Raw genomic sequence first — 10279 nt, forward strand, 5'->3', positions numbered from 1 at the left:
AACACAGAACCTCAACCTCCAGCTTCCCATGCCTTACCACTGCGATAAGTAGTCAGTTGTGGTAGAGTATGGAATTCGGATCCTTTTATCATAAATGCCTACATCAAACACGACACCCTTCACCATGTGGCAACGAGCCAATTGGATGAGTGGGGTCACCACGGATCCCATGCAACCGGTTGGGCCAATCCTGTCGTGCCACATCCATCTAGCTGGATTGGCTGAAGAACACACGGATGATTCGTTTCTCTTTTTAATCTAGAATAAAAACTTGTATTTGCTATTTTTTTCCTCATAAAAACTCCAAATTTGATTATTTTTTCTGAATGTTTGTAAAATGATGCTCTTTCGCTTAATGGTATTTGTTTGTATGTAAATTACTATTTCTTGGATCTTTTTTATAAGGCTTGTTTTCCTCCATCTAAGTAGAGAATATAAAAACATGTTATTGCATAACAAATGTTAATGTAAGTTCATATTTTCTATTGTTTTGGTGAACATAAGGTTGTGTCAAAATTTTAGCTGCATACGAGTTCAAAAAATTTTATAAGGTATTCAAATCTCAAAGTTTGAAATGTATCCATTTGTGAGCAATGAATACTTCAATTTTCGTAAAATCTTGTGAAACTTTTATTTCAAACTTATACATCGATAAAATGATTCTATGCCAATTTACAGAAAATTCGAAGAAGTTCTATGTATTATTATCATTATTTTATAATAAGGTTGTAAATTGAAGTTTGAATTCTCCCGAACAAACATTTGAATTTTTCATATATTTTCAGGATATAGGATATAGGAACATATGTCCTTAGAGTATATTTTTGTGGAATTTTTTAAATATTGTTTGGGATATATATAGTTCAAATTTTATTTACTTTGAATAAACACACAAAAATTCATTTAACAATTAAAAATAGTAAACAAGTTCCAACAATTAAAAATAGTAAAAGTTCCAAATTTATTGAAACTTTTTCAAGACAACCTCTATATAAGTACATGGGTGTTTGGTTTGAGTTGCTTATGATAAGCAACTAAAAATAAACAATTTATTTGCTTATGCAACCAAACACCCTTGGGTTGCTTATGGAGCTGCTTATTTTTAGCCCATAAGCAACACTTATGGAGCTAAAAGGCACTCTTTACCCCCTACCCTCATTTATGGCTGGGTGACTTCCCCTTTCTCTCTCTCAATTATTTGGGGCAAACATGTTAAAAGCAACTTCATTCAATGCAGTTTAGCAACTCAAATCAAATATCTTTGGCTTATGCATAAACAACTACAAATAAGCAACTTTATTTGCTATGCATGAGCAACGTAAACCAAACAACGTAAACCAAACATGCCGCTGTTTTCTGAACACTCACGTACGGCCCAAACTTTCCGGTCCATCCATCCCTGATCGGATGGTTTGGATCGCTTCCTCATCGTATAAAGTCACATCCCGAAAATTTAGGGGTCCATCTCCCTCTCGGCTCCCCGTCCCCCTGCTCCGACGGCGTCCCTTCTCCTTCCTCACGACATCTCTTCCCCAGCACACCTCCTCCTCTCTACTGCTCCCTTCCCCCTCTAGATCCCCTCCAATACAGCTCCAATAATCGAAAAGAAGCAGCGAAACGGACTGAGGAGGAAAAGAGGATCAAGTTCCTGTGCGAGATCGGTGTTTTCCCCAACCTCCCTTGGGGATTCTAATGGGTAAGCCCTAGGTGAGTCTTAATTTCCCTCTGTACCACTCGATTTAGGGCTGCTTGGTGTGTCCGCTCGTGGTAGGGAAGGGTTAGGCATGGAGTATTAGGGTCACAACTCGAATTGATGTGTTTCAGGAGTTTTTAGATCAGGCTGATGTGGTTTCGTGGTTACTTAGGCCTGTTTATTGGAGCACAAAAATCCTATAAAAATTATATTGTTGTAGTAGACTCAAGATGCTTTCTTTTGACGCAAAAATCATGTTCATAGCTGCTGCATGCTGGGAGTTTGGGTTGCTACATTAAGACCCAGTTTTTCTGACGAATTTCTGCACAGCATTAGATCTCTTTAGTTTACGCTGCCTTGAGTGCTGAATTGATTGCTGCAATAGTTTAGAAACTCGTAGAGGATTTTGTAAACTTTCTGGATTGTACTTAATTGCAGTTTTCGGTGGAGTAGAACTCCAGATATGGCTGGGTTATTGCTCGCGAATGTTTTGTACATGAAATTGAACTGCAAGCAGACTCGTTGACCAAATGTATGTCTTTCGTCATTTTGCAATGCATGGATACAATGATAGAACTCATTGTTGACTCTGCTATCTCCATATTCTTCTGCTTCCATTAGGATTGGTGTACTGTTTTACTTTGACTCACCAAGCATGAGAGATGCGCTTAGTAAGTCTTGTCATGATTTCTATCTGAATTACATGATTTCCTGGTTGTTGCCAATGATACTAGACCTGTTTTTAACTCCCATTAGGAGTATTGGATATGCTGCTATGGAGTATATCATCTACTTCTCAACGCTTTATTTCAAAACAGTGCAATTTCCTAAAGTAAGTTACTGCATTGCATGAATGTTCTTAACAGAACTGATAAGTGCTCAGTGCCCATTCCTCTAATACCCAACTCATTTTTTGTAGCAAGGCAGAGCAGTACATAGTGGACTCTGATATGGCATATACATTTATTAGGTTGCAACACAGTTTTTTTTTTACCAAATTGCTGAGAGTTGTTACAGCAGAAGTCTTTTCCCCAGTGATCTATCTTTTACTAAATGGGTTTACTTACTATTGCTGCTCATCCTGCTTTGTGTTCTCCAAGAGCAAATTAGTCATACTTTCCATTGTAACCTAAGCTCAACAGTTGAGCACAGATATACAACATGCTTTTCAATTCTGGCAGTTATATGTTGGTTCCATGCATCTGAGCTTGTTCTGGTCCTTAGCAAACAGAACTAATAATCTATTCTTTATTTTTTTATGCTCTCTTCATCTCTTGTTCAGCCGGAAATATGACTCTGTTTGTGAAGATGTTTTATTCAGTGTGAAAGCATAAGCCCGACATCGAGAATTTACAATGCTGGTAGCATGCAGGAATTTACAATGCTTTGCCTCTAAACATAATTATTGTTTGTTCCAAATCTCTGCTACCTAGGAGTACCTTAGCTTGCTTGGCAGCTGAGATTTGCTTAGTCCTGGTAGCATGTAGGATTCAGCTTTCTTTTTAAATGGATAAGTACTAGTGAGCTTGTGATTGTGAGCTTGTGACCCTGAGTTCGTTCAAATTTGTTTAATCTCTCCATCAGTTTCTCTTGGTAACAAAAATTTGTTCCACGGCAGGAAACTATAGAGTTAGCTTGACCCGCTTGCCCCCTCTTGAGATTTTGGCTTCCTGTAAGTTATCTCAACCCGTGATTTATTGATATCAGTACTGCATATGATTTGATTACTCAAAATGGATTTGTGTGAAGAATCACTTCAGTAGTATATGTATGGTACTTTTGTAAGATGGACTTCTAAAAGAATTGCTGTGTATATTCAGATAGCTTGTGTAGATTCAGATAACAACACACATATACTTTCATTGCATATGATGCATGCCTGCATATCTATAGGTATTTTCAGTAATAATTTCAGATAAAAATGCTCAAAAAGAAAATATGAGATTCCTTGCTGATTTTTTAAAGCCTGTTACCTTGATCCTTGCTGAGCATCACAATAGTATGGAAGGTGTGTCTAGTTAAGTCATACTAAACAAATAGCAGTAGGGTGGCTACATTATGTCTGACCCTTTTATTTTATTGTATTTTGCAGGTGATCATATATCTCATAGCTGCCCTCTTTTGCTGGTTGCAACCAGATGTAAATGATGGACAACCTTGGGTATAGACAAAATGGGAGGCAGAAGATGCTCGAGGTTTTCTCTAGGTTTTGGATGTTGACAAAATTGTGTTTTTTAGAGAGTGTTTATTTGTATGCAAGCACCATAAAAGTGTGTAATGAACACCTTTTTCTAATTACTAATGTATTGTAATAGATGGAATTTGTGTTGCGACGACTCTTATTGTACTGTGATATCCTTTAAGAAAATAGAGACAGCTCATGCTGCGATATCCTCTAGGAAAATAGTGACGACTCTAACGGTGTTGCGCTACCCTTTAAGCGTGTAGCGATGATGCACATTTTGTTGCGATATTCTTTAATCATATAGCAACGATCCAAATTGCGTTGTGCTAACCTTTAGCATGCGATATTCTTTAATCATATAGTAACGATCCAAATTGCGTTGTGCTAACCTTTAGCCATATAGTGATGACATATTGCGTTGCGATGGGTTTTAAGCATACAGTGATGCCTGCATATTCGCTGTGATATGTCCTAAGCATATTGTAACATCGTAGGTGTTTTCGCAACGACCATATACTGTGGCAATATAGGATATTGTTAAACCTCTAGCATTGTAATAGTGCTTGCTTGCAACTACACTACATTGTTGCAATAACCACTATAGCAACGTCGCCCATCGTTGCAAATACCACTAATGCAACACCCATGTTCGTTGCTTCTGCAACCCATTGCAACGCCACACTACATTGCAATATGCTACATTTATGACAATACCATACAAATGTGATGCAATACCCTACTGCATCAGAGGTACTTGCAACACCTCCCAACGCCACCAAAAGTGTTGCAACGATTCGAGGCGTTGCTTTAGGTGCAAAACCTTGCAGTGAAAGTTCGTGAAATCACTACAAGAAATGTGTTGAGTTATGATGAAAATTTTATGACACATTTGTTCTTGTCATAGATTTATGACGTTTCTTGTTGAAAACTATTAGGAAGTATATGTGTATTTTAGGATGTATTTATCCTTTCCTTGTACACTTGATGTATTCCTTGTACTCCAAACCATATTGACCATATATATAGAGGTCAGCCCCCCTCATTAGGGTGTGTAGTGTTTTCTCATCTACTTCTCTACATGGTATCACGAGATTAGATCGCGGACCTCCTCTCGCTGTGCCTTCCCCCTGATCCGTGCAACCCTAGGTGGTGCCCCCATGCTACGCCGCCACCTCGCCCCCTCCGCTGCACCTCCCCGACCAGCTCCCCCTCCCCCGGTCGTGCGCCATGTCCTCCGCCGACTCCTCTGTGTCCGGCAACACCACCACTCCTGCTGCTAATCCTGTGCCGCCTCTTGGACCACCCCCTGCTGCCAATGGCGGTGCATCTGTGCCGCCATCTAGCATAGGCGGCTCCTCTAGTGATGTGCCCCAAGCTCCTCCTACCGGCGACGCGCCCGGCAACGGTGGCGGTGGCTTCATCGTGTACTCGGCGCCACTTCCGCCGTCCACCCCTACGCCACCGTCTCTATCAAGTCTCACGTCCCCATGACGCTGACGATGAAGTCCAACACCTACTCTAGATGGGCGTCCTTCTTCAAGTCTATGTGCGGCAAGTTCGGCCTCAAGTCGCACATCGATGGCACGGTGGCGCCCCATCCCCAGGACCCCGACTAGGATCAAGCGGATTGCTGGGTCCGCTCCTAGTTCTTCAGCTCCGTCGATGACTCCATCCTCAACCTCGCCATGACCGACGATGATCAGACTGCCCAGGATCTTTGGCTCGCCATCGAGGGCCTCTTTCGCGCCAACAAGTAGTCCCGGGCGATCTTTCTCAGCCACGATTCCACTCCATGACACAGGACGACTCCTTCATCACCGAGTACTGCAGCTGCATGAAGACCCTTGCTGACGCCCTCCGCGACGTCGGCCATCCCATTCAGGACTCCCAGCTTGTCCTGAACCTCCTCCGTGGCCTCAACCCGCGCTTCTCCAACACCACCAACGACATCGCCAACTCTATCACCGGCTTCCCATCCTTGGCCTAGGCGCGGGACATGCTCGTCCTGAAGGAACTTCGCTTCACCAACGAGGAGAAGATCTCCAACTCTACAGCCCTCCTCACCGGGAACTCTTCGTCGTATCCATCCTCCGGCTGTGCGAGCTGGTGTTGCCTGCTGTCTAGTTCTGTCCAGGCTGGCTGCGGCGGTAGTAGTAGTAGCGGCGGCGGCAAGAAGTGGCAGCAGAAGAAGGGCGGCGGTGGCTTCCAGGCGCATCCTGTTGAGATATGAGGTAGGCTACACTAGCGCAAATCAAAATTTCTACCACGTAAAACCAGGAAGAACTGCCGTATAAGGATCACGGGATTACCACTCGACGCACTACTGGTGCGGAAGATGTAGATATGCGTCGATGCAGTGAAGACGATCACGTAGTCGTACGTAGTCGATCAACGTAGTCGTACGTAGTCGATCACGTCAACGTCCAGCAGCTCCTCAGCAGCTCGTCCACGTGCAGCAAGATCGCCTCCCGTGCCGCGGCTTGTCGTCGGCTCGTCGTGGCTCGTCGGCGGCTCGTCCAAGTGCTGCAGGCGCAACACCTCCAAGGTATCCACACGTGCAGGGAGGAAGCGTCGCAAGCCGGACTGCTAGATCCGATAGTTGCAATAGGTGAGGGCGTGGGAGGCGCGGCAGGTGTGTTTCGCCAAAAAAGTGTAAACCCTAGGGCGCCCCCACCCCTCTATTTATAGAGGTTCCTGACGGGCCTCTGGATCCGAGGCCCATTAGTACTTCTAAACCTAATCCAACTCGGATCAGATCCGAATTGGGCTTCCAGCCCCTTAAGTGTGTGACCCTATGGGTTCGGATATGTATAGACATGGCCTGAGTACTCCTACTCGGCCCAATAGTCGGTAGCGGCCTCTAGCAAGACGTGCCAACTCCTATACGCACACGAAGATCATATCAGACGAACCATCACAACATAATATACATGCTATTCCCTTTGCCTCACGATATTTGGTCTAGCTTCAAGCCGACCACTCTTTCTCGATCCTGTGATTCGGAATCCCTTTGTAGGTTAACTCTGAACCGTACGTAGCATGGCCATGCATTTTCGGATCCGATCACTCGAGGGGCCCAGAGATATCACTCTCAATCAGAGAGGGGCAAATCCCATCTTGATTGACCATGTCTCATAGCATGCTTCTTGACAAACCCGAAAGCTACCTTTATAACTACCCTGTTACGACGTAGCGTTTGATAGCCCCTAAGTAGGTCGATCCAAATCTAGAATACATGCGACAATCTCAGGTCTAAGGACAAAGCGTATATGTTGTTTAAAGAGAGAACTACTTCTCGTGTTGGGTCAGTCCTAACACATGTCTCCACATGTGTCCACATTATTAGTTCAACATCTCCATGTCCATGACTTGTGAAACATAGTCATCAACTAATACATGTGCTAGTCTAATATTCATGTGTGTCCTTACATGAACTCCGACTAGGGACAACTTTAGAATAACCATACAAGTAAAGAGTTTCATATACAATTCACATAATTGCAAATCAATTCAAGTAGCCTTTAATGGATATTCAATGAACACAATATACAAATCATGGATACAAATGGAATATCATCATCTCTATGATTGCCTCTAGGGCATACCTCCAACTCATCCTGGCTGGGGCGACCTCCATGGCAGTGGACCCCCACAACCTACCAACCCGTGGTTCTGCTTTAGTCCGGGGGCTGGCTCCTACGACGCCCCGGGTTTCTAGTAGGCTTGCGGTCGGGACGGTGGGGGCTGGTGTGCCGGCGCCCATAGCCTCCTCAGCCCCCCTCCACAGGCCCATGCCGCCTACGCACCCGTTCAGGAACCCCCTCAGGTGCCAACCTAGGACCAAGCGGGCCTGGTAGCCGCCTTGAACCAGACGGCGCTGCATAACGGCAGCTGGGTTGTTGACTCGGGCGCATCCGATGACATGTCATCCTTGGATGGTATTCTTCTTTGCCGCCTCCCTCCCTCTCACTCCTCCATTACTATCGATAACGGTCACAACCTTCCCGTCACGTGTCGTGGCAACTCCACCCTAACCACCCCGACCTCCCACTTTTGCCTTAACAATGTCCTTGTTATCCCTTCTTTAATTCGTAATCTGATTTATGTTCGTCAGTTTACTAAGGACAATAACTGCACCATAGAGTTTGACGCCGTTGGTTTTTCTGTCAAGGATTTTCTGACTAGACGTGTGATTCTTCGCTGCAATAGCGCCGACGATCTTTACACCATGCCTCCAGCATCCAGCTTTGCAGCGCCCTATGCCGGCCTCACCATCTCCTCCAGTTTGTGGCATCTTCATCTTGGTCATCCTGGTCCTACCGCCATCGCTACACTTAGACAAACTTCATCTATTGCTTGTAATAAAGATAGTCACACTCTATGTCACTCATGTCAATTAGGGAAACATGTACAATTACCTTTCTCATATTCTAGCTCTCGCAGCTCTACTCCTTTTGAGTTAGTTCACTGTGATGTTTGGACTTATCCCGTAGCTAGCGTTTCTGGTTATCACTACTACCTAGTCATTTTGGACGACTTCTCGCATTTTTGTTGGACGTTTCCTCTAGTTCACAAGTCTGAAGTCGCTTCACACATCACCGACTTCTGCGCCTATGCTCATACACAGTTTAGTCTTCCCGTTCACAGCATCCAGGCTGACAACGGGACCGAGTTTGTCAATAAGACTCTCACATCTTTCTTAACTTCTCGGGGTATCCACCTGCGCCTCTCGTGTCCCTATACTTCTCCCCAAAATGGGAAAGCTGAGCATGTCCTCCGCACCCTCAATAACGTGACTCGCACCTTGCTCATTCACGCCTCCATGGCCGCCACATACTGGGCTGAGGTGCTCGCCATCGCCACCTATCTTCTGAACCGGCACCCCTACTCTGCCATTTAGAATGACATCCCCTACCGCCTTCTCTACTCCTAGCCTCCCAGGTACTCTCACTTACATGCCTTCGGTTGTCTTTGCTACACCAACCTCTCAGTCACGACACGCCACAAGCTTGCTCCTCGCTCCGCATCCTGTGTCTTCCTCGGTTATCCCTCATCTCACAAGGGGTACCGTTGCCTTGACATGTCCGCCCGTTGAGTCATCATCTCTCACCATGTTGTCTTTGACGAGTCCCTCTTTCCCTTCTCCTCCCACCCTACTCACCCATCGCAGCTCGACTTCTTTTTTCTAGCCCCTCCGATGTTCCTGCTTCCACCTCAGTCGCTCCGTCGTCAGACGTTGAGCAACCGCGGCCCTCACCAGTTGTTTTGCAGGAACTCACTGACGACGACCCCGCCATCCTGTTAAACGGGCCGACTGTGTAACCCACTCCGTCTACGGGTGGGTTGCCACTCTCCACCGCACTCCCAACTGCTCCGACCGTGATAGCAGCAATTCCGATTGCGACCACGACGCGCGCAGGCACGCTCTCGACTGCCCCGACCGTGACCGCGCCACGCGCAGGTGTGGCCCTGACCGCGACCATAGTGCCCCCTGTTGGAGGTATGCCCTAGAGGCAATCATAGAGATGATGATATTCCATTTGTATCCATGATTTATATTGTGTTCCTTGAATATCCATTAAAGGCTACTTGAATTGATTTGCAATTATGTGAATTGTATGTGAAACTCTTTACTTGTATGGTTATTCTAAAGTTGTCCCTAGTCGGAGTTCATGTGAGAACACACATGAATATTAGACTAGCACATGTATTAGTTGATGACTATGTTTCACGAGTCATGGACATGGAGATGTTGAACTAATAATGTGGGCACATGTGGAGACATGTGCTAGGACTGACCCAACACGAGAAGTAGTTCTCTCTTTACACAACATATACGCTTTGTCCTTAGACCTGAGATTGTCGCATGTACTCAAGATGTGGATCAACTTACTTAGGGGCTATCAAACGCTACGCCGTAACAGGGTAGTTATAAAGGTAGCTTTCAGGTTTGTCAAGAAGCATACTATGAGACATGGTCAATCAAGATGGGATTTGCCCCTCTCTGATTGAGAGTGATATCTCTACGCCCCTCGAGTGATCGGATCCGAAAATGCATGGCCATGCTACGTACGGTTAAGAGTTAACCTACAAAGGGATTCCGAATCATAGGATCGAGAAAGAGTGGTCGGCTTGAAGCTAGACCAAATATCATGAGACAAAAATAATAGCATGTATATAATGTTGTGATGGTTCGTCTGATATGATCTTCGTGTGCGTATAGGAGTTGGCACGTCTTGCTAGAGGCCGCTACTGACTATTGGGCCGAGTAGGAGTACTCGGGCCATGTCTATACGTATCCGAACCCATAGGGTCACACACTTAAGGGGCTGGAAGCCCAATTCGGATGTGATCCGAGTTGGATTAGGTTTAGAAGTACTAATGGGTCTCGGACCCAGAGG

The 10279-nt window shown here is 45.2% G+C and overlaps 1 long non-coding RNA gene across 1 annotated transcript; it reads left to right on the forward strand.

Moving 5' to 3' along the window:
- Positions 1-1191: 1191 nt before the first annotated feature.
- Positions 1192-4029, forward strand: LOC117849829 (uncharacterized). The gene is made up of 2 exons (XR_004639100.2): positions 1192-3365; positions 3786-4029. It is a non-coding gene; the product is annotated as an uncharacterized lncRNA (long non-coding RNA).
- The last annotated feature ends 6250 nt before the right edge of the window (positions 4030-10279 follow it).

Source organism: Setaria viridis, chromosome 3 (genome assembly GCF_005286985.2).
Source record: "Setaria viridis chromosome 3, Setaria_viridis_v4.0, whole genome shotgun sequence".
NCBI classification, from domain to species: Eukaryota; Viridiplantae; Streptophyta; class Magnoliopsida; order Poales; family Poaceae; genus Setaria; species Setaria viridis.